The following is a 26,350-nucleotide window of genomic DNA, read 5'->3' as shown; positions in this document are numbered from 1 at the left end:
TCTAGAACTGTCAAAGCCAATCTGTCTCTTTATATAAAAGACGAATAATAAAATTCAAGAGAGATTTGTTTGAAACTACTTTACACATTGGAAGATTATAAAAACCTTAAGATAATATTTAAAATACCTTCCTGTTTTGCAATAGTAATTCTGAATTTAGACAGTTTCAAAAATAACTAATTATTTATTTAAGTTAATTACTAGATATTGATTATAATAAAAAGCCTTAAATGACTTGAAGTACAATTTCATTCATGTCTTAATTTTCTTGTTTTCCTAGTTTTTTTTAAGAATTGCATTTTCTCACAAACCTATGAAAACCTGACACAATGTTTAGCAATCAGTTTATTTGCTACACATGAGATGTTATAAAACATTACAAATTTTTAATCTGACATTAAAAAAAATTAACACACCACCAACTTCAATATAGCTGCTCAGAAATACACAGTAACTTTATGATTTGTAGGGTGATTAAAAACATAAAAGCTGCATTATAATGGTGAGGAGAAAATAGAAATATACTTGTAAGGTAGACCAGCACTATCCAAATATTAAGGTTTTAAGCTATTATTAAAATAGTGATAAACTCAGTCTGTGATATAACAATAAGTTGCCTTCAAACACATGAAAGGAGTTACAAACCTTTTTTTTTCACTGCGCATATTGCTTGGATAAACATGTACCAAATTTACTAAATAGGAAATCTAAAGGAATTAGACCTTGTCATTATCATTAGGCCTCATTTATCATTAGGACTTACCAAAGTTAAATCTCTTGTTTTATTTGTATGATGTTGTAAGGATAGGGCCGCTCATGACATTTTCAAATTACATGAGAAGTTTTGTATTCCTTTGGGTATATTTCACACCTTAAAGAGGTTCTGTATTTTTGGCCACTTCTAATCACAGGTCAAGCATGTAACCTTTACATTAAAAGATCCTTGTGGATGTCCTAAGTAATTCCTTTTCTTTAGATAGTTTCTCAGGCATTGATTCCTTGAAAAACCACTTCCATACCAGACTTTACCAGATTTTCGGGGTTTGCTGGGGAAAAAGGTAAGGCAGTTAGAAGGCTCACGGAGTAGTCCGTTTAAGAGTTATTGGGCACTTGTGGTAGTCCTGGGAGAATAAAGATGGATGATATTTGACAAATATGGAATATGATGTATGTTGGCATTTATAGATGTGGATTATTTTCAGAATTTAAAATCAGGAAATAAAGTGATATTACATGGATTATAAATTTAAAAATTGATATCACAGTAGATATTCGTACAACAAAAATAGACTTGTCTTTCACCAATCTTAACTCCCAAGTTAAGTTTTAGAAAATAAAGGGAGACTTATGTTCTTGACCCCTTGTACGAAGACAAAAACAGAAAAGGAAGAAATTTTTGTCCCTTTAGAATTGTGCAAGCCAGGGTGCTCCTCGGCAAATGCAAAGGACTGGTTTGGGTCTTAGTTTCAACACATCCTAACCATGTGACCTCATCATAGGCTTTGTCTCTTTTTTCTATAAACTGTCACATTAGTAATAACATCCAGTCTAACAAACTTCTAGTTTACTCTGAAGTTCATGTGAAATGAGATTAAATTTGTGCATCTTTATTATTTATTTTGTTGTTGTTGTTGCTATGGTGGTAATTGTGGTAGCACAGCTGAGGCATGGCTGTCACAGAGTTGGAAAGACAGAAGGATATTCTGTTGACATTTTGTAAAGAAATGAATATAATTTTTTCTACAGATTGTTTGCTTAATTATGTCCTGTGCTAGTGTATTGAAATTGAAATAAAAATTACTGAATATTAAGTACATATATTGAATATATACTTAAGATAACTTAATATAACTATATTGAAAAACTAGAAATGTAATTTTGGAGATGAAAGATAATTTTATCCTTTTCTAATTTGCTTCTTAACCTCAAATACTGATTTTAAGTCACCATTCCACATCCTTAATAAATGAGTATATTTACTTTAATTCTGTTGGTAGGTACTATTTTTAAAATATATAATCTGCTTCTTTTCTTTTCTTTTCTTTTCTTTTCTTTTCTTTTCTTTTCTTTTCTTTTCTTTTCTTCTTAAATTGAATCCTTTCCATGTACTCTATGTACTTTTAATCTGGAAAAAAAACAATTTTGACATAGTGCTCAGAACAAGGGGTAGGGGCACCTGGGTGGCTCAGTCGGTTAGGCAAACAACTTCGGCTCAGGTCATGATCTCGCAGTTTGTGAGTTCGAGCCTCGCATCGGGCTCAGTGCCAAGCTCAGAGCCCGGAGCCTGCTTCAGATTCTGTGTCTCCCCATCTCTCTGCCCCTCCCATACTCATGCTTTGTCTCTCTCTGTCTCTCAATAATAAATGAACGTTAAAAAAAAAAAAAAAGAAAAAAACAACAAAAAATAATCAGAACTTAGTACTACTGCATATATACAAGTAAACCAGTTTGAACACATGCATTTATTTAACAATTTTTTTAATTGAATGTATCCTACATATTAGATACTGTGTGAAGTGGTTGGGGTTCTTCAGTAAACCGAACAGATAAAATTTCCTGGCCTTGTGGTATTTTCATTCTACTGAGGAGAGAGGCAATATATAATAGTCAAGATAAATAAGATAAATAAATATAATATATTACAAAGGATTTGAACTAAATAAAAGAAGAAATAAAACATCTTGTAGTATAATGGGGATTGAGATGCTAAGATGAACAAATGTGTGCTTGTATTTAAAATAGGGCTTTCTCCACTGAAAGATTTATTTTAGAAAAGACATGACTGTAGTAAAGGAAATGGGCATCTGGTGAAAGAAAGGTTTGAAGGAGAAACAGCCAACACAAAGTCTCTGTGGAGAGAGTGTGATTGCTGTGCTCAAGAAAAGTGAAACTGGAGCAAATAATATGGAAAGGTTGGGGTAGAAGAGGATGAGTAAGGGAGGTAACTTGCCTTTTTCTGGATGAAGCAAAGAGCCATTGTAGAATTTTGAAATGAATTACAGTCTTTGACATTATGTATACTATATATCATATATAATACATATATAAATGTATATCTGAATATACATGCATGCATACCCATACATATATATGTACACATGCATATATGTACATAATATGATTCAGTGTTCAGAATAGAACACAAGGAGACAAGATTAGAAGCAGGGAGACCACATAGAAGACTTTTTCAATAGTTCAGTTATGGGCTGATGGGGTGGGAGTGGAGGAGTTTAAAGTGCTTGAAATGGAACTGTCTGGAAGATAGAGAGTTGTGGATTTGCTTAATAGATTGGATATGAGGTGTTAGTAAAATAGAAACAGAATTGACCCCACAGTTTTTATTTCAACATCTGAAGGGATGGAGTGTCACCAACTGAAATAAGGAATTTATTAGTGGATTTAGGGGAAAAATAGAAATTTTAGTTTTGATATATGTTAAATATTCTAATGGAGATGTCAAGAAAATAATTGGAAGTAATATGCATACCACTACACAATACTACAGTATTCAGTAGTTGTTTATGTATTTACCTTTACAGTGAGTTTTATGCATTCATATTTTTTGTTGTTTAATATCCTTTTATTTCATCTTGAAGAACACTAATAATTATATAGGAAGGTCTAGTGGTGATGAACTTATTTGTCTGGTGCATTTCTTCTTCATTTTGAAGGACATTTTTTTCTGGGTATATTATTCTTCGTTGGCAGGTTGTTTTTTTATTCTTTCAGCATTTACTGTATCTTACCACTCACTATGGCCTGTGAGATTTCTACTGAGATATCTACTGATAGTCCAATGGAGGCTCTCTTGTACATGATGAGTCATTTTTCTCTTGCTGCTTTCAAAATGTTGTCTTTGTCTGATTTTTTGACAGTTTGACTATAATGTGCCTTGATATAAATTTCTTTGAGTCCTCTTATTTGAAATCCTTTGGACTTTGTGAATCTGGATGTCCATTTTTCTATCCATGTTTAGGAAGTTTTCAGCCACTCTCTTTTTTTCTTTTTTTATGTTTATTTACATTTAAAACATTTTTTAAACATTTATTCATTTTTGAGAGAGACAGAGCAGTGAGGGAGGGGCAGAGAGAGAAGGAGACGCAGAATTGGAAGTGGGCTCCAAGCTCTGAGCTGTCAACACAGAGCCTGATGCAGGGCTCGATCCACAAACCATGAGATCATGACCTGAGCTGAAGTCTGAGGCTTAACCAACTGAGCCACCCAGGCACCCCTATTTACTTTTGAGAGAGAGAGACAGAGAGACAGAGCATGAGTGGGGAGGGGCAGAGAGAGAGGGAAACACAGGATCTGAAGCAGGCTTCAGACTCTAAATTGTCAGCACAGAGCCCAATGCAGGGCTTGAATTTATGAACAGTGAGACCATAAGCTGAAGTCAGATGCTTAACCTACTGAATTACCCAGGTGCCCCTCACCCACTATTTCTTTAAATAATCTTCCTACTCCTTTCTCTCTGTGCTCTTCCCCTGGGATATATACATTTGGAAATGAGAGATCAATGCCAGCTAGAGATAAAAATTGAAAGTTAGAATAATATAAATTACAATAATTATGTCAGACAAGATCAAGAAAATATGTGTAGTTAGACAAGGAGGGAATGAGAGACTGAATCTTGGACACTTCATCACAAGAGTTCAGGATGAAGAGGAGGGGCCATAAAAAAAAAACAGGTATTGTTGTAGAAGCAAATGCAAGTAAATGTGTCAAAGTATAATTCATCTATTGTTACTTCTTCTTTTTTCCTCCTCCTGTCCTTTCTCTGTCTCTCTCTGTCTCTCATTTTTGTAATGTGTGTGGATCCTGTTTAAAAGTTAAATCTTTGCATAACTCAAGGTCAACAAGGTTTTTCTGTTATGTTTTCATATAGAAGTTAGATACTTTTAGCTCTTACATTTAAATCTAGTATTCATTTCTACCTAAGTGGTTAAAGCTGTGAGATAAGGGTCATGATGCATTTCTTTTGCAATGTGCCAGTACCATTAATTGGAAACATAATCTTCAAACTATTGAATTGTCATGGCTTATTCTAAATTATGAATCCATTGTCTTATTGTCCACAAATGAATATATATTTGATTATAATAATAGTTATGAATTCTATTCAATATTTATTATTTGGGATACTTATTTTTCATCACAACTTGTGTTATTTTGTGGCTTTAGTCATTTTTAAAATTTCTGTGAAACTCTTACTGGTCATTTCAATAATTTTATTTTCTATATTATCTCTGTTAATATAGAATATAATCTCTTCATCAGGGTTCACTTCTCTTTTGCCATTAATTCTCTGAAAACATTTTTGCTTTTTTGTTGTTGTTCTGTTCTATTAAAGAGTGACTGGTTAGGTTTGTTTGTTTGTTTGTTTTTAATATAGGTAGTTAGTATGAGTTTTCTCTGTCATTTTATAAGATGGGTATGTCTTGAATAGTTGTCTCATCTGAAGAGTAGTGATAAAAAGGACCACTGTGTTGTTTTTATCAACTTACACACTATACCTTTGTATGTTTGGTTATAAGGTAGTAATAGAATGCAGAATAAAAGAGTATTTTTGCTGGGTCATGCTCATTCAGGAAAACCAAAATCCTAGATTTTCCCAAGACAAAATTTTCCCTACCTTTGTATAAATTTTCAGATGCCAGTTTCTCTATCTCCTCCAATTAAATTCTTGATGTATTTCTGAGTTCTTTTGTAATATCTGTCGTTTCTTGTAGTGGAACCTATATCAGTACCTTCATTCTTGCAGTCTTCCTTTGTAAATATCCTGGTCAAATCTGGCCCCATCTGTTCCCATACACTCTGAAGGTCTTTAATGACACTAACTGGCTGATGGTCACCTGCCTTCATTCCCAACACACATATGCCGATTCATCCTGGTATATGTGAGTAAATTTGGTAGTTGGGCATCTTAGCACTCATGACTAAATCATTTTATTAATTATCTCCTAAGTCAGTCTGAATAAGGCATATACTTTGAAAATAGAGTTATTTTTTTACTAGGTGAATATTCTATCATATGAAGATAATGGCAATGATGTGGAAGAGGAGGAGGAGGAAGATGACAGTGATATGAATGATTGATGCTTTGAAAATTAATTTCCAAGAAGTACTAAACTAATGAAAACAAAGTCTTCCAAAAAGAGATCAAGTACATATGAACTTTTGGCAAGCCGTTTTCTCAGATTTCTACCTTTTGGGTTATATTCTTATGATGAAAGGTTAAGGTTTATATTAGTTACTAAAGACTACCAACTATGTCCTCCTTAAACAATGTTTTTATAGATTTGAATTTCTGGATTATTATTAGTTTGTTTCCGAAGGGCGAACAGTACATGTTAACAAATTTCTGCAAAACATTCTTTTGTAAATTATTTCACTATACCTTGTAACAGCAATGTGTGCTATGAACTTATATTATAACTTCGTTTCCTTGCATAGTCAAGGAAAATAGATTTTTCAAGGAGGGACAGGAAAGAGAACAGGGAGTGTTGTAGGTATTGTAAGCAAAACTTTCATTGGACAAAGCTCAACAGGTAAGAAAGACTATACTCAAGGCTATTGCAATGGAGGAGAGAGACTAAAACTCAGTCTGAACTCAACTCCATTGAAACAAAGGGCTGGAGAGATTATAAAACTGGGATGGGGATGGGGGAACACAGGCCGTCTCTGTTTCCTAATTAGTCTCACCCAAAGAAAAAGTAAACTTGGTCTATCTTCGTAACATGAGTTAGTTTTACAACTCAAAGCAAGGGCACTATTTAATTTAGGCTCCTGCTCTCCCACAAAGACTATGAGATAGAGGTGCTATCTATTTTGCTAATAAAATCTTTTTAAAAGTTTTAATTCCAATATAGTCAAAGTACAGTGTTACATTAGTTTCAGGTGTACAATATAGTGGATCAATAATTCTGTACATTACGCACTGTTCATCATGCATGATAAGTGTACTCTTACCTTACCCCTTACTCTTACCCCTTCACCTATTTCACCCATCCCCCCCCACCTCCCCCTGGTAACCATCAGTTTACTCTCTGTAAGTTAAAAGTCTGTTTTTTGGTTTGTCTCTTTTTTTCCTTCTCCCATTTGTTTTGTTTCTTAAATTCCACATATGAGTAAAATCATGTATTTTTGTCTTTCTCTGAAAGACTTATTTTGCTTAGCATAATACTCTCTAAATCCATCTATGTTGCTGCAAATAAAAATATTTCATTCTTCTTTATGGGGGAATAATATTCTATTGTAAATATATTACATCATCAGGGAAATGCAAATCAAACCCACAATGAGATATCACCTCACACCTGTCAGAATGGATAAAATTAAAACCCAAGAAACAAGTGTCAATGAGGAGATGGAGAAAAAGGAACCCTCTTTCATTGTTGGTGGGAACGCAAACTGCTGCAGCCAATGTGGAAAATGGTATTGAGGTTCCTCAAAAAATTAAAAATAGAACTGCCATATGATGCAGTAATCTCATTACTGGGTATTTATCCAAAGAATACAAAAGCAATGATTCAAAGGATATATGCACCCATAATATTGCTAATAATATTTTAAATGGATACCTCCCAGTTCCTTGAGAAAGACCAGTTATAAAACTACCTAGGGACTTTTGGGGCACCTGGGTGGCTCAGTCAGTTAGGCATCCAACCCTTGATTCCAGCTCAGGTCATGACTCAAGGGTTCATGAGTTTGAGCCCCGTGTCAGGCTCTGTGAAGACAGTGAAGAGCCCACTTGGGATTCTCTCTCTCTCCCTGCCCCTCTCTGGCTCTCTCTCTCTCTCTCTCTCTCTCTCTCTCTCTCTCGCTTCCTCTCCCTCTCTCTCTCAAATAAATAAACTTAAAAACATTTTTTAATTAAAAAAACCCACAAACTACCAAGAGGCTTTTAAAGAAGATTTACATCTCAAAGGGACAGAGAAATAATTTGCAGTTACAGATTTTCTAAAGTAAATACCTAAGAAAGGGGATGAAGGAAACTCTATGGCAAGATCATCTGGATTCTGTAAGAGCCAGGTGGCAGGGAAGTCAGAGGCCACAAGTCAGGAAGAAGCATGTCTAAATTTCTGTGAAGGCAAGGATAACATTAAGGTCAATATACATCATCTGCACCAGTGTTCACAGCAATCTTATGAGACAGACATTATTTTCTTTCCAATCAGATGAATCTCAGTGATTTAAGACATCTGGCAAAATTCATAAGTCCGTGTATGGTAAACCCAAGATTCAAACTTATTTCTATTAACTGCACATTATTTTTTTCTAACCAGAAATTTTTGACTAATATGAAACATTGTTGTCTAAATTATCTCTCTTCTATCTTCTACTTTTTTTAATGCAATGGAAAGCTAAATTAATAAAGAATCCAGGGGAAAAAATGAGACATTAATAGACTCTAAAAAGCTGCAGAAGTTCCAAAAGAGATTTGAAAGGTTAGGGATCAAAGGCCTCATGTTTTGAAATTGCACATTATCTATGCCGAATCATTATACTAATGAGTTCCCACTGTAGAGTTCACATTTATAAAAAGAGGGTTTTCATATTCCAGATGTAGAGTCAAATCTTCCTAATGCATTTCCTTTTCCCTTTGGAAATAGCCTTACCTCATTAAGTCCAGGAGGACATTTTTTCCAAAAGCTGTCTCTCTTTGAATTGATAACTTTATTTTTTTTAACAGAAGTCTACCAGGAAACTTTACTGTAATATGATATACTCATATCTAAACACATTTTTTTCATTGTCACATTACAATATATGGAAAATATGTTCCACTTGTAGTCTAGCTTGTAACTTCTCATATCTATTATACTGACACAACAGAGGACCCTCATGCTAATCTATATAAGATGCTAGTCCTGTCTTCCCCAGTGAAGTTCAATGGTTTACAGTTATTTCTAATGGTTTAACCTTTCTTTGGATGCACAGTCACATGTAAAACTAATATGCAAAGCACACTAAAGCTTAGTGTCTCTGTTTGGAGAAGAATTCGGACTCAGAAATCTTCATGTCTATGACCAGTACCTTTTAGCATCCCCAGAGGAACTTTTGCAAGAACATGCGGCTCCATAGAAATCGTTTAGAAAAGATCTACCTGGTATAATAATCTCCACATATTTAGATAAGAAAACTGAAGGGAAGAAAGAGAATAATCCATGTCTTACATTTTACAAATAGTATAAAGTAAAGCTTTAACCATGTTAGTCCTGGTCCTGTATAATTTCTAGATTTGCTACTTCTCAAATAATTAGAAATCCATATAGAATTAAAGAAAAGTTCAAGATTTAAATGCTCGAGTATAAAAACATGTGTCCTTCTGGACTTAATTCGATGAAAAGATCATTTCATGTATTTGATTGTCATATGTCAGTGTTATCGCGTTCATTTAAAAAATGGATGCTTACGGGGTGCCTGGGTGGATCAGTCAGTTAAGCATCTGACTTTGGCTCAGATCATGATCTCACAGTGTGTGGGTTTGAGCCCCACATCAGACTTTGCAGTGACAATTCGGAGCCTGGAGCCTGCTTCAGATTCTGTGTCTCCCTCTCTCTCTGCCTCTCCCTGCTCATGCTCATGCTCTGTGTCTCAAAAATGAATAAACATTTACATTTTTAAAAAAACGCATATTCATGACATAAAATTAATGAGGCTTACACATTTTGCCCTTACTTCTGGTGTACCAAATTCCCAACTTCGGTTTTTCTCAAACAAGTTAGCACTGATGGTTTATCTTTTGGGATTTTATGATGTCAAGAATAGAGGCCTTTAGTTGGAAATCTAGAATATTATGCTATTGGAAAAACTGATATCAAAATCGTCATTCCCGTTGTTACTTCTACCAATTAAACTCCAAAATTACTTGGATATCTAATTCTCTCTCGAAAGGCTTCTTTTTTCCCCGCTTGCTAACTCAGTTAATTTATAATATTATTACACTATTCTTTCACCATTATCTCTCTGTCAAACAGTATAGTAGGCATTAAGGTTAATAGAAAAACATATGGATCACAGATACAGCGTTCGGAAATGAGCTTCCTATCCATTTGGAATCCTTCCTGGTTAGATCCACGTAGCGTGGTCCTGCATTTCTCTCATATTTCAGTTCCTAACTGTACTTGCATACTCCTGGCTCAGTCTTTTCTAGGGAAATAACGTTCCCCAGGTCGTGACAGAAATTTCTTTAATGTTAAGTGTATCTCTGGGGGACAATCCTTTTCCCTCTGAGTAATTAAAAATATCCTTTGTCTTTTGCATCTATCTAAGTATTTTGAGATTTTTCTCAGTGATCATATCCATAAACATTCTACCAATAGATATACAAGGAAAATTAAAGTTATTTGTTAAAGCACCTTTCCCACTTATTTTAAGGTTAAGTTCATTTTTGTACTTGCAGATATCACAGTGCGCCTTTAAGTTCTACCACAGAATAGGTCTATGATAGGTAAAATTTATAACAGCATGTAACAAACTTGATTTTCACATCTATGCAAGTCTTGCCCAATATTTTATGAGAAAAGCAGTGGCAATAAATAAGCTTGACGGAACAATTAAACAGTATATTTTCATGATCAAAACCCTAAACATTTACAACACCAAATGCTGATGAGGGTGCGGGAACAACTGGAACTGGTGCATTACTGGTAGCAATGCGTGGGTGGAGCATGGGGCGTTTTTAGAGTTGTGAAACTATTCTCTTTGATACAAAAGTGGAGGATGCATGATATGCATTTGTCAAAATCCATAGGACCATTCAACACAAACAGTGGTCCCTAATGTAGATTGGTCCCAAATTCTAGTTAAAAAGAATGCATCCATATTCGCTCGTCAGTTTTCACAAATGCATGACACTAAATGAAGATGTTAGTAATAAAAGGAAACTGTGGAGCCTAAGAGAGAGGGAATTAATGAGAACTCTGCACCATCTGCCTAATATTTGGTAAACATAAATCAAAACATGAAGCCTAGCGATTTAAAAAAAAAATTAAATACTTAGCTATAAGCCTAGAAAAACATGTACAAGCCTTACATGCTGAAAACTAGAAAATGCTGGTATGTATAAATGGAGAAATAGACCATGTTTATGGGTTAGAACTCTCAATATGGCAGAGATATAATTTATTTCCAAATAGATATACACACATAACACAATTTGTATGAAAATAATAGCAGGATTTTTTTTTTTTTAGATACAGACATGGTTATTGTAAAGTGTATATGGAAAAAAAGAACTAGCATAGCCAAAACAATTTTGAAAAAGGAACATATGATCAGAGGAATCAATCTACCTAATTTCAAGATTCCATATAGAGGGACAGTTTAATTAAGGCCAAGTGCATGCTGGTTTGAGATGGTCAGACACAAAGATAAATGACATAGAATAGAATACTTCAAAAATAAACCCATGCAAGTATGCCAAATGATTTTTGACAAATGTGCAAAAGAAACTAAATGGAGAAAAGATAACATTTTTAGCAAATAGCACTGGTGGTACCAGATATCCATAGGCCAAAACAAACAAACAAAAAATAATGGTAATCTTGACTTGATTTTCTTCCTAAAAAATTAACCCAAAAGTGCATCACAGACTTAATTGTCAAATGTATAGCTAAATAAAATACAAAATAAAATGTAAGAGAACATCTTTTTGATCTAGAGCTGGAATAGATAACGTTCTAAGACTTGAAATGCAAAGTATGATCCATAAAAGGAAAAAATGATCAAATTGACTTCATTAAAAATTGAAATATTTTACCCTAAAAAAGATCCTGTCAGCTGATTCAGCAACTATCAACTGGTAAAAAGTACTTGTAAAGCACATATCCAACAAAAGGCTAAATCTAGAATATATAAAGAACTCTAAACAGTAATATGTATACCCACACATACACACACACACACACAAACTCACACATATATATTAGAAACGGCAAAAGAATTGGGCAGAAGACATTATTAACATTTCACCAGAGAGGACATACAAATGACAAGCTCAATAAAAATATATTAAAATGACATTAGTTATTAGGAAAATGTAAATTAAAACCACAATGAGATATCAGTGTGTACCAATCAGCATGGTTAAAATAAATATAAGGACATCAGCAAATGCTGTTGATGATTCAGGATAACTGGATCACTTATACATTTCTGGTTGGAATCTAAAATGGTGTATGTACTCTAAAAAACAGCTCAGCAGTTTCTTAAACTCAAAACATTGTGCCCGGCAGCTACATTTTTGGGCACTCATCTAAGAGAAATGGGAATTTATGTTGACACAAAAACCTGTAATTGACTGTTCATATTAGCTTTATTCACAATAGCCACAAATTGGAAAAACCCAGATATTAAACAAACTGTAGTTCGTCAATACCATGGAACACTAGTCAGCAATAAAAAGGAATTAACTGGGGGCGCCTGGGTGGCGCAGTCGGTTAAGCGTCCGACTTCAACCAGGTCACGATCTCGCGGTCCGTGAGTTCGAGCCCCGCGTCAGGCTCTGGGTTGATGGCTCGGAGCCTGGAGCCTGTTTCCGATTCTGTGTCTCCCTCTCTCTCTGCCCCTTCCCCGTTCATGCTCTGTCTCTCTCTGTCCCAAAAATAAATAAAAAAAACGTTGAAAAAAAAAAAGAAAAAAAAAAAAAAAAAAAAAGGAATTAACTGTTGATATACCATAAATGTGTATGAATCTCCAGATAATTATGCCAAACAAAAAAAGCCACTCCTCAAAATCACACAGTGGCATACTACATGATTCCATTTAGACAACATTTTTGAAATAACTAAACTATAGAAATAGAGAACATATTAGTGGTTGCCAGGAGTTAAGAAAGAGGTAGGTGTGGGAGGGAAGAGAATGTAGCTATAAAAGTGAAATCATTGAGAATTCTGTGTTGATGGAATATTCTCTATCTTCACATTCTCAATGGCGATATCCTGGTTGTGGTACTGTATTATAGTTTACAAGATTTTGTCATTAAAGGAAACTTGGAAAAGGACACATACATTCTTTCTATATTGTTCTATACTATTTATGACTGTATATGAATCTACAACTTTATCAAAATAAAAAGTTTAATTAAAGAAGGAAAAATATAGATATAAATATCTCTCTACAAATATCCAACACAGAATCATTGCTTAAATAAAAATATATATACAGTAGATATATAAATATACTAAAAATTTTCAGACAAAGTCATAAGGGATATACCAAATTGATTTATCTGTCATTTCAATATTTTTAAGTTGTAATTTCCTGAGAATATGAAAAAGTGATGCTTCCTTCAAATTTAAATTAATTCAGTGCTAGATAGAAATGCATTCAAACCTATTAGGAAGAAAAGAGAGAAAACAATCAAGTGAGTAAGACTTGTACATATTCCATGTGTAATAGTTTAATGGGAATATAAACTACCTGGTATTAAGAGCTGAAAGATAACACCTTAAGGCTATTAGTATAATTTGACATGTTCTATTAGTATCTTCAATAAGAATCTCTCAGTGTAATAGCTAGATATTCTATATGCAACTCAGAATCACCTAATACTGCAAATACAGTCATCAGAAAGATTTAGAAATATATAGAAAGATATAAGAGAGGGAGGAAGATTGAGAGAACTTAGAAACCTCAAATATATTATTTTTGAGAGAGTAAAATCTATAGAATTTTATATTAAGGAATATGTGCATTTTGGTAATCTAAGTATATGTAATATTTAAGATAATTTTACTTATTACAAAGTGTGCAAGGTCATTTCAATTTTAAATATACACTCAAGTAATGAAAGTCACTTTATGATAATAGCTGAAATGTAATTTACACAGAATATGGAAATATAAAACAACTAACAATTTAGAATATATAAATTTAAAATATTAGCCTTATAAATGTTATTTGACTACTCAGGAATGCTTTATCTCTGTGTTAATTAAAATATGCTAAGGAAATGAAAAAAGATATTTAATATATTAAAACTGTAAATTCAGCTTAAAATATTCAAAGAAATTTAATTAACTAAGTTTGTAAATGGACTTTATGTTATCTGAAGTACTCTTAAATGTAACTTTTAATGCTTGCTTGACATATAAATAGAATGTTATGAATTGTATCCTAAATTTAAAAGCTTAATGAATAAATAATTTTACTTGTAACTTTATATTAATTGAGTATTATTCTTTAAAATCTTAATAGATTTCTTAATAGTCCTCATTCAACACACACACACACACACACACACACACACACACAACATGTATAACAAAGTCAAGGAAAAACTCAGCTCTGCCATACTATGTCAAATGGAATGTCAAAGAAAATTCCATAGAGGGAAATAAGTTAAAGTAAACTGCTAACATAACATAGGGGAAAATATAAAAGTAAGAGTTATATAGCATACATGGGATTGGTGGATAATCAATTTTAGAAGAAAAAATAACTAGAGAAATATACTAAAAAATCATTATGTGCTTTACATTATAAGATAAAATTCTAAGTTGAGATAATATGTAAATTAAGTCTGATGAAGTAAAATGAACTTTTAAGACTTACAGAAACTAACCAAAATGGAAGAAACAGGATTAAACAAATAATACCTAATACATAAATTACAAACAGAAGAGACATTGGTGATAATTAAAACATTGAGATTGGGGGGGAAAAGCTAATATAATTGTAATGAATCCAGAATGAATATAAGTGTAATGAATCCAGAGGAAGAGAGATTAAAATTATTAAATAAGTAGTTTAATGCATGTGTGGGACAAAGAATATAATATAAAACATTTGGCTATTTGATGTTTCTAAAGTACAAAAACTCCACTAAGGGAAAATAAAAAATTTCAATGTTTGAAGAATTGTTTTCTTGAGATGAATCAACAAATGAATTCATATATTGCAAGTAAAAGTACACATTGATTTAGAAAAATTACCTAATCTGACTTACATTGTTGAATTTTAGAAATAAATATCGGAGTTAATGGATAAACAAACAAACAAACAAACAAACAAACCCGTGCACTTAATAGGAAAATTCAGTCTGGATTCCAAATTATGTGCAGCATTTTACAAAGCCAGATGGGGCAATTTATGAAGAGAAAAATAGTATATCCTAACAGGGTTATTCTCAGCTCAGTAGTCTTAACACTACAAAGGCAACAGAGAAAATCTTAATTATACAAGGAGTCATGGAATATAAAACCCATGAGCTTATGTTGGAGAGGAAAAACACAACTTGATGACTAAATCTAGGCAACCAATAAATGAATAAATAATATATGTGTCCAGTAGTAAGCTTTGGATAATTTAATCTGAAGCTAAAGCTAAGAGAGAAAATGATAGGAAAAGGTAGTGTAATGTTTATTAACTTTTAGATATAAGACTAAAATATAATTCTACTTATTACATATGGAGAGAGGGAAGGATAACGAAGCATATGGATTTTTTTTTAATTGGAGGGGAGTTAATAAACAATGTCTTTATTTGTATACCAAAAGTAAAGTTATTCTCTTTTTATTTATTTAGAGAACTAGTAAAAAATAACAAGTAAAATGAAATCTGCCATTTACAACAATATGGATAGACCTAGAGGAAATTGTGCTAAGTGAAATATATCAGGCAGAGAAAGACAAATACCAGAAACAAAACAAACACACAAACAGTATCTAAAAAAGAAGCAGTCTGATAAATACAGAGAACAAACTAGTGGTTGCCAGAGGGAAGGGGATTTGAGGAGAGGTAAAATAGATGAAGGGGATTCAGAAGTGCACACTTTCAGTTATAAAATAAATAAGAGGATGATAAGTACAGCCTAGAGAATACAGCCAATAATAGGATAACATTGTGTGATGACAGATGGTAACTATACTTATCGTGGTGAGTGTATCATAATGTATATAATTGCTGAATCACTGTGTTTCACATATGAAACTAAGATATATCAGATATACTTAAAATTTTTAACGTTTATTTATTATTTAGTGACAGAGAGACACAGAGAGTGAGCAGGGAAGGGGTAGAGAGAGGGAAAGACAAAGAATCTGAAGTAGGCTCCAGGCTCTGAGCTGTCCGCACCGTTTATGGGGCTTGAACTCACAAACTTTGAGATCATGACCTGAGCCGAAGTCGGTCACCTAACCAACTGAGCCACCCAGACGCCCCTATGTCAGATATTCTTAAATTAAAAATTAAAAAGAACAACAGCAACAACAAAAGAAACTAAAAACAAAGTAACAGCAACTTTCTAAATTGGAAACACCATCTATTAAAACAGCTGCATGAACTTACACTAACGGAAGAGGGCACTCTGGAACTAAAAATCTTGTAAACTACCCCAAAGTGCCAAGTCTAAAAACTAGTGGTTTACACCTATACTAGAAGTTGACAAACTTTTCCCCAACATAACTAGATATTATATATTTTCAGCTGTGTAAGACATACAATTCTTGTCATGTCTACTCAACTGTACTAACAGTATGCAGTCAGCCATGGATAATAGATAAATAATAGACATGACTTTATTCCAATAACTTTGTTAACCATAACAAGTGCCAGGCCTGATTTGATCTCTTGACTATAGTTTATGACCATTAATCTAATCATATCTACTGTAATATAGAAAATAATCAAAATATTTTAGTCAATGAAAGTTTCCTTCCAAAATGACACTACTCGGAAATAAATTAAACACACTACAAAATGAAGTGAATATTCTTGAACAAGTATTCAAAAATCACCGTGAATCCTAAATCCCAAAACAAAGAAATGGGCAAAAAAGCAGGAAAATAAGAGAGTGTAATCAGGGAGGAAAGGAGAAAAAATACCAAAACAGTGTCAGGAATAAAAACTAAATTACAAAGTGTTCAGTGAAGAATAAGTTCCAATGAAAATTGAATAAAATGAATTGAATAAAATTAGAAGAATAAGAAAGAAAATACAAAATAAGGAAAGGAATACGAAGTGTCAAATACAAACTAATTGAAATGGAAGTGAAGCAACGGTAATCAAATCATTATAATTGAAATTCTTTTAGTGGAGAAATGAAACAATGAAAACGAAATTATATTTACATCTATAAGAAAATTTTTGAGAAACAAAGGAAGAATTGATAAAGACCACCAGGTACATAGGACAATTTACAAAAAACACTGAGACTATTACTATTAAAACTGTTGGGCTTTAGGGATACCCGGGTGGCTCAGTCAGTTAAGTGCCTCTTGATTTTGGCTCAGGTCATGATCTCAAGCTTTGTGAGTTTGAGCCCCGCATTGGGCTCTGCACTGACAGTGCAGAACCTGCTTGGGATTCTCTCTCTGCCCCCCCCCCCGACCTCTCTCTCTGTCAAAATAAACAAAACATTAAAAAAAAAAAACTATTGGGCTTTAACATTAAAGAAATAAAGAATGTTGATCCCAGTTTTTGACAAGAAAAGTACAAGATGAACCTAGAAAGTAAGAATATGTTTTGTACCAGAAAAAAAGAATATGTTGAAAAAAAAAAGATGGGGAACTGTCAATCCATAAAGGAGACAGATTAAAGTGGCATTAAATTAAAATAAATACAATTAAATATTTATAACCTATAGAATAAAAGAATCCATCAGTCCACACTTACATAAATGAATATAAAAATAGGGTAGAAGACAAAGCTCTTCAATACAGTATCATAGAAAAAAATACATGTAGATGAACTGCTAGGATTAAAAGTCATTATTTGAAAGCCATCCCATTAATAATTATTCATGAAAGAAGCTTTCATGGATGGTAAAACCAATGAATGAAATTTTGTTGAGGTTAAGGACATTTACATAGTCAAAATGTCTACCCACAAATTATTTATTAATAGCAATGGGGGAAACAATTACTTTACAGAATAAAACCTGGCAGATGCTACCTTAATCAAGTGATCAAAGTAAATTATCTACAGAAAAAGGAGAAATAAAAAGCATGTGCCATATGTTAGGATTCAAAGAGAAGGATACGACTCACTTTTGTTTTTTGTTTCATTTCTCCAAAAAGAGTAGCCTGAAATTATTACTAGGAAATATCAAACTCAAATTGATGGATATTGCATAATATAACTGATGAATTAAAGTGGCATCTCATTGTGATTTTAAACTTGTTTTTTTCCTATGATTTAGAAAGTAGACTATAATTTTTTATGTCTGTGTGTGTTCTCCAACAAAATACCTGTTATTCAATTATTTTTGTTTGTTTTTTATTGATTTTTAGGAATTATCTATTAAAATGCTGGTTTTGGCTACATGCACTGATCATATTTGCTTCAATTTTTTTCAAAGTATGTTATTAATTACAATTTAATTTATCCATATTTTGTGTCAAACATAAATTTTAAACTTGCTTAACATATCCCCTCTACTCCAAAATGATAAATATGTTGTATGTTATACTTCTCTTAACATTTTCAATCTTTACTTCTCATATTTTAAACTTTTAATCATCTTCCTGAGCTTATTGTTCTGTGACAGGAGAAAAAAATGCAGTCAAAAAAATAATTGTCCTAGAACAAAATTATTTTGGGTATTCTATGAAGATAATTGCCTCATCGATGAAACATGACATTTTTTTATTCTTTCTTTCTAGTCCTTAGGTTTTTACTACATTTAACTGTCTTACTGCATTGTCAAAAATCATCATTCAATAAAAAATAAAATGGGAAATAGTTGGTACCTAGTCCTCTTGATTTTAAAATGAATGCTTCTGACATTCCAACATTAAATATGATAATTACACTAGATTGGAGTAGGTATCCATTATTCAGTGTAAAGAAATTTTCTGCTACTCTTGGTTTATTAAGAGCTTTTCTGATTAATCAGCATTGCACTTTATTGCATGTACTTTCCGTTTCTAATGAAAAGATTAAGTGGTATTTTGGTTTAATTTTTTAATACAGTACAATTCCATAATAGACTTGCTATTAGTAAACCAAACTTGTATGCACAGCTTAAAATTCATCTGTCATTATGTACCATATTATTTAATAGTCCTGTACAATTTGGCAATATTATCTTAAAGATTGTTTCACCCATTTTCTTGTGTTGGTTGGAACTCTACTTCTCCTTTCTTGTGGAGTCCTTGTCTAGGATGCCATGGTACAGACAGCAACCCCCAAGGAGACAACAAAATGTTTAGCATGAGGCTCAAACATTGGGCAAAGACCTCTGGCAAAATCATGGAAAATATATGGCAGCATCCAATGAATTTGAAAGCTGCAGTGCACTGAAAGCAACCATAGCAGCAGTAACAGCAACTAATTTTTCCATAATAACAGCAGCAATAATAATAACAACAATAAATACAATAATAACACCAAATAATTTTACTCATTTCTGAATGATTAACCCAGTCCCTTACACTAATTCACTGAGAAGACATGTGTCTATTTACAAGTGCAAATTAAAGATTTTAAAACCTGTTAAGGGGGAACAATTTCAGCATCAGATCTTTGTAACATCTTCCCCCTCTCCAATTTTATTGAGAAATAACTGATCTATATCACCATATACGTTTAAGGTATACAGCATGACAACTTGATTTACATATATTGTGAAGTGATTACCACAATAGGTGCAGCTAACATACATCTTCTCATATAGGTATAATAAAAAGGAAAGAAAGTTCTCCTTATTAAGAGAACTCTTAATACTCTCTTAAGAACTTTCCTGTACTGTGGTGTTAGCGATAAACCTCATATTGTGCATTATATTCCTAGTACTTCTTATTTAAACTTATAACTGGAAGTTTGTATCTTTGGGCCACGTTCCTCCATCCCCCTCCATTCCTCCACCACTATCTACCTCTGGTAACCACAAGTCTGATCTTTTTTCTGTGAATCTGGGTTGGTTTGTTTGTTTGTCTGTTTGTTTTAGATTCCACAAATAGGTGAGATCATATAGTAGTTGTCTTTCTCTTTTTTACTCATTTCACTTAATATAATGCCTTTACAAGTTCATTCATGTTGTCATTAATGGTAGGATTTCCTCATTTTTAAAAAATGTTTATTTATTTATTTTGAGAGAGAGAAAGAGAATGAGCAGGGAGGGGCAGAGAGAGAGGGAGACAGAGAGAATCCCAACCCAAACAAGCTTCCCACAGTCAGTGCAGAGCTTGATGCAGAGCTCAAACTCACAAACCATGAGATCATGACCTGAGCCGCAACCAAGAGTGGGATGCTTAACTGACTGAACCACCCAGGTTCCCCAGATTTCCTCATTTTTAATGACTAAATCTTTTTAAGGTGTTTTGGTCTTTCAGTTAAGGAGTTTTCTTGAGGCAGTAAAGTGTGACAAATGAAAGTTTACCTCATTTTTTTTTTTTTTACCATTTCTAAGGGCTTATTGTCCTTCATTTCCTAATATCCACTGTTGAAAACCATTGTTTCATATATTTTGTCCAATTCTGGGGCCTGGTGTTGTTTCATATGGGATAGTAATTCTGATTTCCCTTATTCTGTCTTGAAAGATATGAGGAAGCTAGTTAAATGGATACTTTAAGTAAAACTTCCAGGAAGAAGAACTAGGTTTTGGAGGAGTTACAAGGAAGCCAGTGAGGCTGGAATAGAGTGAAAAAAATCTTATATTTTTTGAACAATTACTTCTGGGAAAGAAACATGTTTTTATTTAGTTCAAGTCCTAAACCAATTTTATTGAGGTAAATTTTCTCTTTTTTTGAAGTAAACTTGTAAATTACAGATCTTCCTTTACTTACAGAGGGATTGCATTCCAGTGAATTCACTGTTAGTGGAAAATATCATAAATTTAAAATGCATTAAATATACCTAACTTACCAAACATCACAGCTATCCTAGCCTTCCCTAGATGTGCTCAGAACACTTACAGTAGCCTATAGATGGGCAAGATCATCTAACACCAAGCTTATTTCATTATAAAGTGTTGAATAGCTCATATAATTTGTTGAATACTGTACTGAAAGTGAAAAAGCAGAATCACTGAATGGGTGTAAAATGGTTGTCAGTGTATAGATTGTTGACCCTTGTGATCGCATGGCTGTCTGGGAGCTACAGCTTGCTGTCACTGCCCAGCCTTATGAGAGATGTGATATTGTCTCATATATCACTAACCCCAGGAAAAAAATCCAAGTTGAAAATTTGAAGCAGGGTATTTACTAAATGCACATTGCTTTCCCACCATTGTAGAGTAGAAAATCATAAGTCAAAGCATCATAAATTGGGGACAGTCTGAAATTACTTTCAATAGTGATGTATAACTCATATCCATTATAGCATGACAAAACAGAACGCAGGACTCTATATCTACAATTATGTCTTGGGAAACAAAAATTTTGAGTTTGTTAGATAAAAAGTCCTAAGAATTATCATTTCCTTGAGCTTGAGCAATGAGATTTTCTTCTAGCAAATATTTCATTCTCAAGTTTATGAAACTGTCATAGTGACACAGGGTCTGGTGCCCGCAGACCCACACTTTTCAGACCCCAGCAGTTCCCTCCGGAGTTTCTCTGCTTTAGGAAAACATTGCTCAGTTCCTTTTATCCATGGTGCTTTCCTGAATGTCAAAATGCCATTTTAAAAGGATTCGACTTGGAGGGGCCAAAATGGCGAAGTAGGGGGATCCATACTTCTTGCATCTCTCAAACAAAGAAGTGCAGAAGCCAAAGGACTTTGAACACCAGAGCCTGGGAGGAAAAGAGACTGAATCTACTAGGAGAAAATGTGAAAGCTGGAAAAAAGATAGGGCTACTCCAAGGAACAAACAAAGAACACCTGGTGGAGGGTCCAAAATTACACTACAAGTAGGCTAATAAAATAATCAAAGTCACAACAGCAGAGAGCAAGTAACAATATCCGAAAAAACACCTCCTGAAGGGCCAGGCTGTGGACAGTGTATGACCCTCCTTTAATATAGCAGGGCACACAGGTGCAGAGCACACAACAAGCTTTTAAAATGCATAAGGGACAGAAAACTAGCCAAAATGATGAAACAGAAGAATTCTCCTCAAAAGAAATTCCAGGAAGTAGAGACAGCTAACAAATTGATCAAAACCAATTTGAGCAATATAACGGAACATGAATTCAGAATAATAGTCATAAAATTAATTGCTGGGCTTGAAAAAAGCATAGAGGAGAGCAGAGAATCTATTGCTACAGAGATCAAGGGACTAAAAAATAGTCATGATGAATTAAAAATGCTATAAATGAAGTGCAAAATAAAATGGAGGTGGCCACAGCACAGATTGAAGAGGCAGAGGGGAGAATAGGTGAATTAGAAGATAAAATTATGGAAAAAGAGGAAGCTGAGAAAAAGAGAGATACAAAAATCCAGGAGTATGAGGGGAGAATTAGAGAGCTGAGTGATGCAATCAGACAGAACAATATCCGTATCATAGGAATTCCAGAAGAAGAAGAAGAGAGAAAGGGGCTGAAGGTGTACTTGAACATATAATAGCTGAGAACTTCCCTGATCTGAGGAAGGAAACAGGCATTGAAATCCAAGAAGCACAGAGAACTCCCTTCAGACGTAACTTGAATCGATCTTCTGCATGACATATCATAGTGAAACTGGCAAAATACAAGGATGAAGAGAGAATTCTGAAAGCAGCTAGGGATAAATGGGCCTTAACATACAAAGGTAGACACAAAAGGATAGTAACAAACCTATCTACTGAAACTTGGCAGGCCACAAAGGAAAATCTTCAATGTGATGAAGAGGAAAAATATGCAACCAAGAATCCTTTACCCAGCAGTTTATCATTCAGAATAGAAGGAGAGATAAAGGTTTTCCCAATCAAACAAAAACTGAAGGAATTCATCACCACTAAACCAGCCCTACAAGAGATCCTAAGGGGGACTCTGTGAGTGAAATGGTGCAAGGACCACAAAGTACCAGAGATGCCACTACAAGCATGAAACCTACAGATATAACAATAACTCTAAACCCATATCTTTCAATAATAACACTAAATGTAAATGGACTAAATGCTACAACAAAAAGACATAGGGTATCAGAATGGATAAAAAAACAAGACCCATCTATTTGCTGTCTACAAGAGACTCATTTTAGACCTGAGGACACCTTGAGATTGAAAGTGAGGGGATGGAGAACTATCTATCATACTACTGGAAGTCAAAAGAAAGCTGGAGTAGCCATACTTATATCAGACAAACTAGACTTTAAATTAAAAGCTGTAACAAGAGATGAAGGAGGGTATTATATGATAATTACAGAGTTTATCAGGAAGAGCTAACAATTATAACTTTCTATGCACTGATTCGCAAGCACCCAAATACGTAAAATAATTAATCACAAACATAAGCAACCTTATTGATAAGAATGTGGCAATTGCAGGAAACTTTAATACTCCACTTACAACAATGGATAGACCGTCTAGACAGAGAATCAATAAAGAAACAAGGGCCCTGAATGACACATTGGATCAGATGGACTTGACAGATATATTTAGAATTCTGCATTCCAAAGCAACAGAATATACTTTATTCTCGAGTGCACATGGAACATTCTCCAAGGTAGATCACATACGGGGTCACAAAACAGCTATTCATAAGTATAAAAGAATTGAGATCATACCATGCACACTTTCAGACCACAATGCTATGAAACTTGAAATCAACCACAGGAAAAAGTCTAGAAAACCTCCAAAAGCATGGAGGTTAAAGAGCATCCTACTAAAGAATAAATGGGTCAACCAGGCAATTAGAGAAGAAATTAAAAAATATATGGAAACAAATGAAAATGAAAATACAACTATCCAAACGCTTTGGGATGCAGCAAAGGCAGTCCTGAGGGGAAAATACATTGCAATCCAGGCCTATCTCAAGAAACAAGAAAAATCCCAAATCCAAAATCTAACAGCACACCTAAAGGAAATGGAAGCAGAACAGCAAAGGCAGCCTAAACCCAGCAGAAGAAGAGAAATAATAAAGATCAGAGCAGAAATACACAATATAGAAGAATCTAAAAAACTGTAGAGCAGATCAATGAAACCAAGAGTTGGTTTTTTGAAAAATTAAATAAAATTGATAAACCTTTAGCCAGGCTTCTCAAAAAGAAAAGGGAGAGGACCCCAATAGATAAAATCACTAATGAAAATGGAATTATTACAACCAATCCCTCAGAAATGCAAGCAATTATCAGGGAATACTATGAAAAATTATATGTCAACAAACTGGACAACCTGGAAAAAATGGACAAATTCCTAAGCACCCACGCACTTCCACAACTCAAACGGGAAGAATTAGAAAATTTGAACAGACCCGTAACCAGTGACAAAATTGAATCAGTTATCAAAAATCTCCCAACAAGAATCCAGGACCAGATGGCTTCCCTGGGGAATTCTACCAGACATGTAAAGGAGAGATAATACCTATCCTTCTCAAGTTGTCCCAAAAAAATAGAAAGGGAAGGACAACTTCCAGACTCATTCTATGAAGCCAGCATTACTTTGATTCCTAAACCAGAGACCCAGCAAAAAAAAGAGAACTACAGGCCAAAATCCCTGATTAATATGGATGCAAAAATTCTCAACAAGATACTAGCAAATCGAATTCAACAGCATATAAAAAGCATTATTCATCATGATCAAGTGGGATTCATTCCTGGGCTGCAGGGCTGGTTCAATATTTGCAAATCAATCAATGTGATACATCACATTAATAAAAGAAAAGATAAGAACCATAGGATCAGTGCAGAAAAAGCATTTGACAAAATTCAGCATCCTTTCTTCAACAAAAACCCTCGAGAAAGTTGGGATAGACAGAACATACTTAAACATCATAAAAGCCATTTATGAAAAGTCCACAGCTAACATCATCCTCAATGGGGAAAAACTGAGAGCTTTCCCCCCTGAGATCAGGAACACGACAGGGATGTCCACTCTCACCACTGTTGTTTAACAGTGTTGGAAGTTCTAGCAGCAGCAATCAGACAACAAAAGGAAATCAAAGGCATCAAAATTAGCAAAGATGAAGTCAAGCTTTCACTTTTTGCAGATGACATGATACTATACATGGAAAACCCAACAGACTCCACCAAAAGTCTGCTAGAACTGACATATGAATTCAGCAAAGTTGCAGGATACAAAATTAATGTACAGAAATCAGTTGCATTTTTATACACCAATAATGAAGCAACAGAAAGACAAATAAAGAAACTGATCCCATTCACAATTGCACCATTAATTACCATAAATGCCTGGGAATAAATACCGTAAAATATCTAGGAATAAAATACCGTAAGTGCCATAAAATACCTAGGAATAAACTTAACCAAAGATGTAAAAGATCTGTATGCTGAAGACTATAGAAAACTTACGAAGGAAATTAAAGAAGATACAAAGAAATGGAAAAACATTACATGCTCATGGATTGGAAGAATAAATATTGTTAAATGTCAATACTACCCAAAGCAATCTACACATTCAACACAATCCCAATCAAAATTGCACCAGCATTCTTTTCAAAGCTAGAACAAACAATCCTAAAATTTGCATGGAACCACAAAAGACCCTGAATAGCCAAAGTAATATTGAAGAAGAAAACCAAAGTGGGAGCCATCACAATCCCAGACTTTAGCCTCTACTACAAAGCTGTAATCATTAAGACAGTATGGTATTGCACAAAAACAGACACATAGACCAATGGAATAGAATAGAGACTCCAGATTTGGACCCACAAATGTACGGCCAACTAATCTTTGACAAAGCAGGAAAGAATATCCAATGTATAAAAGACAGTCTCTTTAACAAATGGTGCTGGGAGAACTGGACAGCAACATGCAGAAGAATGAAACTATATCCCTTTTTTTAACCATTCAGAAAAATAAACTAAACATGGATGAAGGACCTGAATGTGAGACAGGAAACCATCAAAACCCTAGAGGAGAAAGCAGGAAAAACCTCTCTAACCTCAGCTGCAGCAATTTCTTACTCAACACATCTCCAAAGGCAAGGGAATTAAAAGCAAAAATGAACTATTGAGACCTCATGAAGATAAAAAGCTTCTGTGCTGCAAAGGAAACAATCAACAAAAGTAAAAGGCAACTGGCAGAATGGGAAAAGATATTTGCAAGTGACATAATGACATATTGGATAAAGGGCTCATATCCAAAATCTATAAAGAACTCACCAAACTCCACACCCGAAAAACAAATAATCCAGTGAAGAAATGGGCAGAATACATGAATAGACACTTTTCTAAAGAAGACATCCATATGGCCAACAGGCACATCAAAAGATGCTCAATGTCACTTCTCATCAGGGAAATACAAATCAAAGCCACACTGAGATACCTCCTCATACCAGTCAGAGTGGCTAAAATTAACAAATTGGGAGAC

This window comes from Neofelis nebulosa, chromosome 1, assembly GCF_028018385.1.
Source record: "Neofelis nebulosa isolate mNeoNeb1 chromosome 1, mNeoNeb1.pri, whole genome shotgun sequence".
NCBI classification, from domain to species: domain Eukaryota; kingdom Metazoa; phylum Chordata; class Mammalia; order Carnivora; family Felidae; genus Neofelis; species Neofelis nebulosa.
This window is presented reverse-complemented; position numbering follows the sequence as displayed.